The 7,861-nt window shown below is 42.1% G+C and overlaps 1 long non-coding RNA gene across 1 annotated transcript; it reads right to left on the bottom strand.

The window, feature by feature from the left end:
* Positions 1-1,672: 1,672 nt before the first annotated feature.
* Positions 1,673-7,785, bottom strand: LOC138295549 (uncharacterized). Its single transcript, XR_011203623.1, has 3 exons — positions 7,748-7,785; positions 5,605-5,644; positions 1,673-2,101 (listed from the first exon to the last, which is right to left on the bottom strand). It is a non-coding gene; the product is annotated as an uncharacterized lncRNA (long non-coding RNA).
* Between the last annotated feature and the right edge of the window lie 76 nt (positions 7,786-7,861).

The following is a 7,861-nucleotide window of genomic DNA, read 5'->3' as shown; positions in this document are numbered from 1 at the left end:
AGCTAATGCTCTACAATTTTCAGCCAAACAGTGCTTGAAGAGTTAACCTTTGGCATATCCTCACCTTGATGAAGCTGCTTTATTTGTGTCAGCCTCATTTCAATGTGACCACATTTACAGATGCTTGCTATGTGATTTGTGTAATAGGTATATTTTCAAATCGATACTCTTTGTTTTTGTTTGGTACCTGAATCATGACATTCTCATGTGGGCATTTCAGAGTTGTGACATTGGCAGGTATCTGATGCTGTTCTGACACAGGAAATTGACATGGATTGTTCCAGGTAATGCAGGTCAAAGAGTAGGTGTGTGTGAGACCTGTGCCAAGGCACCTTGAACAGTGTTTGGATGGAAGGTCTGAAATGCACAATGTGCATGTTTTGTTGTGCCAATTGCATCATGTGTGTGATTATGTGGGCATGAAATATGCTGTCATCAAGTTCAAGCCAGGCAGTCACCCTTCGCAGAGGCTAAACACTCTTATTGTACGACCTGTGCATAGCTGTAGATATGTTTCATCATTGCAGGCCACAGTACCTGTGCCACAACACCGACATTTGTGTGTGTCATACAACCAGATGCATGGACGTCGGATTATGATGGACCTGTGATCAGGGACAGTTATGCTGCCCTCTGTCGGTATCTTGGTTTATGTGATGTTGGATTATTTGGTTTTGGTATGTGATAAGGATCAAGCTGGTGATACCATTCACTTCTCTGTTTGCCTATTCTACAGACAATGTCTGACAAGGCCCTCCATTCTGTGATCTGGGAGACTGTACCGCCATACATCTACTTTGACACAATATGAGTCATCCATTCTTGGCTATGACAGTCTAGACATAAGGACAGCCTATGTGCTGTAGAGTTAAATAAAATGAATGGTGTAACCAGACACTTGAACCAATGTGTTTGTGCGTGTTGGTATCAATCCTTAGCAGGACACTGTACCTGAAACACATCCCTCCTTGCACTAGTATCTTGTATCTTCATCATTTGCTTCAAATGTTACATCTCTACATAGCAACAACTGAAACAGAAGCACGTAGACACAAACTTTGTGATTCGTGGTATTTATTGTGAATCTGTGCATGGAATTAAAATAAGAGACATGACGGTACAGAAAAGTGAAGGCTTCAGCCATGCTTGATTAAATCATTGTAGTAGATGCGACAGCATTGGAAGTCCAAAGTCCAGTGTACTATTCTCATAGGAAATGGAAGGTGGTTGAAGAACAATCAACAGAGGGAATATGTGCCACACAAAGGAGTTCTTTCAGGAAGTGGTCACTTGCTGGTAGTGGTTGGTGTCTGGCCATCTGCACCTCCTTGATTCTTAGCTGGATGTCCCCACTTGCATGGGGGGGGAGCTGCTGCTACAGAGGCAGGGTTTCTGGGCCGGGTTCTTCAGGGCCTCTCTTCCAGTGGTTGGCACCGATGAAGAAGGGACTGCTGTTGCTGCGACAAAGGAACAGGTAGAGTGTTGCTGATGATCTCTGATCAGGCTACTGCTAATGTCCCTCAACACCCCTGTTTGGAAGGCCAGGTTAGTATTGGTGGCCTCCCACTGTTGAATCATATCTCTATGGATGTCCCTCGGCAGCTGCTTCATCTTCTGGAGTTCAGAAAGTACCAGGCCCATCATGCCTTGGGACTCCTGATGGTCCCCTAAGACTTGGCTGATGGTTTCTTGGCCAAGAGCATCCCCAGTGGCCTCACCCCGGTGGCCCACAACATCCCTCCCATGCACCCTACCCCCATGGGCATGTGCCCTTGCCATAGGGTGCCCCCTACTGTTGGTTCCAGGCCCATCATTATCCAAGATGTACTGTGAATCGGGCTCCTGGATTGGGGGTACAAGATGGTTGCCACTGTCTTAGGGACACAGGTTGTGGGGCCAATGGCTGCCTGTGAGGTTGAGGCAATGGGCTGGGAGGTGTTGATGTGGCCACAGTGAGTCTTACTGTAAGGGTCTGACCAGGTTGTCTAGATGGGTCTGAACTGTCCTCCATGTCCAGGAGTGTCGCTATCACTGAGAGCTTCATGCAAGGGGGTAGTGGCAGTCTCTTCTGTGGGCTAGGTGTGCCCAGTGGCAGCTTGACCTGTTGATGTGAAAAATGCAATGTTACTGGTTGCATTGTAACATCTACTTGCAAAGGTGTACAGTGACATTTTGCAAAGCCTGTGTACATAGTTAATTTGCAGGTTATCCTATTGTGACCGGTACCCATGCTATTGGTTGTATTGACCTGACATTTGTGAAGTACGCCAATTCCATTTGAGTCAAGCAGCTGCTGAATTTACCAGTTCATTAGCACTTGGGAGGATGGGCAGAGAAATACACCTTGCCACCAGTGGGGGGAAAGCAGTGGCTGGGCAGGATGTGGTTTGTACCATTTTGAGGCCTAGTTGATTGTTCTGCAGGCTGACCCAGGAGTTTGCTGTATATGTGATTAGAGTCATCATGTTGTCAGTGCACAGTGAATGTGTCTGCTGCCAATACCATTCTGGTGATGTATCTTAAGGCCTTTTGTTCATTTATGTTGCACATTCGGTTCAGCTGTCCTCCCTGTCCTCAATAGTTTCATCTTGGCTTAGCAGTTCAAGATTGAGCTAGGTGGCCAGCCACATGTCTGAGTCGAACATGACCTGTATCTTGGTCCCTCCCAGGTGAGCAAACATAATTTGAGAGTGATCCGTCATTGATGATTTGGACATCCCCTGGGAGTTGCATTCAGGTCACTCCCTAGTTCCCAACACTAGCCAAATGTTATCCTCTCAGGTGAGTAAACTTTCTTTGTGAGTTCATTAACAAATGCGTTGGGGCACGTGGACATTGGGCTGGTGATTGGAGTTAGCAAAACAGGGCCCATTGGGCTTTACATTCAGGTCACTCCCACTAGTTCCCAACACTAGCCAAATGTGATCCTCCCAGGAGAGTGAACTTCCGTTGTGAGTTAACGAACAAAGATAGTTGGACAAATGCACACCTGGCTTGTGTATGAAATTGGAGAGACAGAGCCTCCTGGCCTTAGCAGCCATGTCACTTCAGAAATGTCATCCCCCGGTGAGTACACTTCTTATGTGATTTCCCAAACAGGAGTCTTTGGAGAAGAGGTCACTATACTGATGGTTGGAGTGACAGTGAGAAACCCAACTGTGAGTTGCGGTCATGTAACTCCCTGTACTACACACACTATCCAAATATCATCCTCCCAAGTGAGTACAATTCAGTAGAGAGTTAAGACACAGGGATATTTTGAGGAGAGAACACTGGTCTGGTGTTTGAAGTTGGAGGAGCAGTGCCTACTGGGAGTTGCAGTCCTGTCACTCTAACTACTCCCCATTACTTGACAAAGGTTATACTCCTCAGGTGAGTTAACTTGATTTTGCAATTTAACTAACAGTGGTCTTTGGAGAAGAGAACACTGTGCTTGTGTCTTTGAGTTACAAATACAGGGCCTGCTGTGAGTTTCAGTCATGTCAATCGCTCGAGTACACACAGTTGACCAATGTTTTCCCCCTAGTGGGCCCATTTCAATTGAGAGTTTACTAACAGATGTTTTTGAGCAACTGACCACTGTTCTAGTTCTTTCGAGTTACAGAAACAGTGCCTGCTGGCAGTTTTAGTCATGCCAATCCCTGTACTACACAAATATACAAGTATCATCCTCCCAGGTGAGTCTACTTCAATTTGGAGATGCCAGACGGGGGTCTTTGGAGAAGAGAACACTGGGCTGGCTGAGTGGAGTGTCAATAATAGTGCCTCCTGACCTTAGCAGTCATGTCAGTCCCCAAACTATACAAATGTTATCCTCCCAGGTGAGTACACTTCAATTGGGAGTGGACAAACAGGGCTCTTTGGACAGGTGGACACTGGGCTGGCTGAGAGGAGTGACAGTAACAGTGCCTCCTGGCTTCTGCAGTCATGTCAGCTCCTGTACTACACATGCTATACACATTTCATCCTCCCAGGTGAATCTACTTCAATTGGGAGATGCCAGAAAGGAATATTTGGACCAGAGGACACTGGCCTGGCTGAGTTGAGTAACAGTAACAGTGCATCCTGGCCTTAGTAGTCATGTCAGTCCCTGTACTACATACACTATACAAAAGTTATCCTTCCAGGTGAGTACACTTCAATTGGGAGTTGACAAACAGGGGTCTTTGGAGCAGAGGACACAGGTCTGTTTTTTGTAGTTACATGAACAGTGCATGCTGGGAGTTGTAGTCATGCCAGTCCCCGTACTATACACACTATACACAGATGTTGTTCCCACCCAGGTGAGTCTACTCCAATTGTGAAATGTCAGACAGAGGTCTTTCAACAGGTGGACACAGGGCTAGTGCGTGGAGTGACAATGAAGGTGGCAAAAGGAGAGCAATGGGCATGCGTGTCCTAACATGTTTGTGACAGGTATTCCTGTCAAGCCCTGAGGATGCAGGATGGCCAAGACCTTCTCCTCCCAGGATGAAGTTATAAGGGAAAAGTGGGAGTGCCATCGCCAATCTTCTTAGCCTGCAGCTGGTGCTTGGAGACCAGGGAAAGGGCCTTGCTCCTGAGGTCCTTCCACCTCTTCCTGATGTCCTCCTTTGTATGCAGGATGGGGCCTACTGCATTCACTCTGTCAACTATCCTATCTCACATTTCCATTTTCCTACTGAGAGTAGTGTGCTGGACTTGGGCTATGAACAATTGCTGCTCTATTCTTATGATTTCATCCACCATGACTCTTAACTCTTCATCAGTAAAACGTGCATTTGTGATACGTGTCATGGTTGAAAAAAAAAGAAACATATATTACAGGTGACAGTGACTTACTAAAGAGGGGAAGTGCAAAAGGGTGCGACTGGACAAAAATGTGCGCAGGGTGTGGTATGGGATGGTAAAAATAATTGAAGGGGTGCCTATTCTATGGAGTTAACATTTTTAAGCTCTCTGTTTTTCTGGCTATTTCTGTGAAAAAGCAGAGGATTGTGGTGTGTGAAGGACTGTGTCTTATAGTGTCCTTTGCAGGTGTGTCCAGTGTGGCAATGTGTATCAGCTGTGTTGTTTTCAAATCCATCCAATGTGCAGTTGTGTATTACGTTGGTGACCGCGGACCGCCATGGTTCGGACCACCATTGGCTGACCACCACGAGTGCCATCCACTGCAACTTTGAAGTTGTAATATGGTCAGTGGTTGGTTGTGGGGATGTCAGGGCTGGAGTTCAAACAGCCTATATCCGGGCCTCCACATCACTGCCTTTTTTGCTTGGTGGTCGGTGTTCCTGTCTGTGTAACTTGTAATAGGGCAATCTGGAAGACCGTCAACATGGTGGTCTTTTTGGGACCGCCAACATGGTGGTCTGGCAGTCTGACCACCAAACTCGTAATGAGGACCTTAGTCATCAAAACATAAGTAACATCACATAAATTAACATAACAGATTCATAAATTAATGTAACAATTTAACAAAATGAGACATGAGAAAATAGTGCAAAACACTAACAAAAACACATCTAAATACACTAAAATCTCTTAACAGTGTCCCCATGTTTTGAACATGCACCCTAAATCCTCCTACCCTTAAAACCCTTATAAAATCCTTAAAAAAAGACTCACCTGTTCCAACGAACACCAGCACCTAACCGTGACTTGGTTCCTGGAAAAAAAGATCCAAAATAACACCATCTGACTACAAAATAGAATTTAACAGTAAAAACAATATGGCCACCAAATGAAACTATTTAATAGAACAAAAATGTAAAAAAATAATAATAATGTTAAACTTTTTGAACAATGTTGCAGAAAAGTTTCTAAAAAGTGAAAAGTCTAAAATGTATAATAGTATGCAGTATATACAATTCTTTAATATATACTAATGAAGATTATCTTGAGATAATTTTAAAGAATTGTTTTTAAGAACAAGTTAAAAATGCTTAAAAATTATAATCAATGAAAAATAACATTTGAAAATGTACATCATACAAATACGTATAAAATCTGATTTATTCTGTTTTTTTACAATTAAAACATTATTTTGCTTATGTTACTTTATAATTATTTTTATTTTTACAAATTTAAAAATATGTTACATCTTTTCATTATACTAAGGGCTGGAATACGACCTTGGCGGAGGGGATTACTCCATCACAAACGTGACAGATAATCCGCCAGCCATATTACAAGTTCCATTATATCCTATGGAACTTGTAATACAGTGGACGGGATATCCGTCACGTTTGTGATGGAGTAATCCCCTTCTCCAAGGTTGTAATCAGACCCTAAATTTGGGGGGAATGTTGGACACTAAAAGGATGACATTTACTATTCCCTCTCCATTCCAAACCAACTTGGGGAAGGCGTTGGACACCAAAGGTGTGAAATTTACTATTCCCACTCTAATCTAAACCAACTTGGGGAAAGCGTTGGATATCAAAGGGGTAACATTTTCTATTCGCACTTCAATCTAAACCATCTTGGAAAGGTGTTGAACACCACAGGGATGACATTTACTATTCCCACTCCAATCGAAGCCAGCTTGGGAAAGGTGCTGGATACCAAAGTGGTTACATTTACTATCCCCACTCCAATCTAAAACAACCTGGGAAAGGTGTTCTACACTGAAGGTCTGGCATCTGCTATTTCCAGTCTAATGTAAGCCACCCTGGGGAAGATGCTGGGCACTAAATGTGTGACATCTACTATTTCCCCTTTATTAAACAAACCTGGGGAAATGCTGGACATTAAAGTGGTGACATTTACTATTTCCACTCAAATATGCCAAACTGGGGAAGGTGTTGGACACTAAAGAGGTGACATTTACTATTTCCACTCCAATCTAGACCAGTTTGGGGGAGGCGTTGGGCAAAATGGGGTGACATTTACTATTCCCACCCCACGCTACACCAAATTGAGAAAGGTGTTGTACACCAAATGGGTGACATTTACTCTTCCGACTCATATCTAAACCAAATTGGAGAAGGTGTTGGACACTAAAGGGGTAAAACTTTACAAATACCACTACTATTTAAACCAACTTGGGGAAGGTGTTGGACTCTAAATGGGTGACATTTTCTATTTCCACTCCGATCTAAACACATTTGGGAAAGGTGTTGGACACTAAAGGGGTGACATTTACTATTCCCAATCCATTCTAAGCCAATTTAGGGAAGGTGTTGGACACTAAAGGGATGACATTTACTATTCCCACTCCAATCTAAACCGACTTAGGGAAGGTGTGGAAAACTAAAAACTTCAAATGTTAGAAAACCAGTTCAAAATAAACGTTTTACCTATTATTTTAAAATAAAATGTAAAATACGCAATTATTACTACACATTCTCACACTTTAAAAAGAAATGTAATATTAAAATGTACTAATTTAAACTACTAACCTTTAAAAAAATACAATTTAAAATGTACGTTTTAACTACTAATGACATTTTCAAACATTTCAAAAATATTTTCTACCACTCAAACTTTAAAAGGTACAGTTACATGTCATTCAAATAGCACAATACACAATTACTTTTTTAAAATGTTTGATATGTTTCCACTGTAAAACTTTTTTTATTTTCTTTATTTTTCAAAAGTTTTTATTATTTAATTTTTTTATCCAATTAATTAAAATGAAAATAAAATACAATAGTATAAACTCCTAGAATAGAAAAATATAATGCATTACATGCTCATTAATACAAAAATATATGCAACAATATGTACTACATTTATATTTTTGCCAACACAAAATAAATTGTTTTACCTTTGATATTCATGCCCACAATGTAGTTGAAGTCCTGATATTCTTGACACAATATTTCAGTAGTACAATATTTTTTTCGATATTTTGCCCAAACACCTGATCAACACCTAGTCA

The sequence above is a fragment of the Pleurodeles waltl genome, chromosome 1_2 (assembly GCF_031143425.1).
Source record: "Pleurodeles waltl isolate 20211129_DDA chromosome 1_2, aPleWal1.hap1.20221129, whole genome shotgun sequence".
NCBI classification, from domain to species: domain Eukaryota; kingdom Metazoa; phylum Chordata; class Amphibia; order Caudata; family Salamandridae; genus Pleurodeles; species Pleurodeles waltl.
Note: the sequence above shows the minus strand (reverse complement) of the source record. Positions and strands in the feature narration are given on the sequence as shown.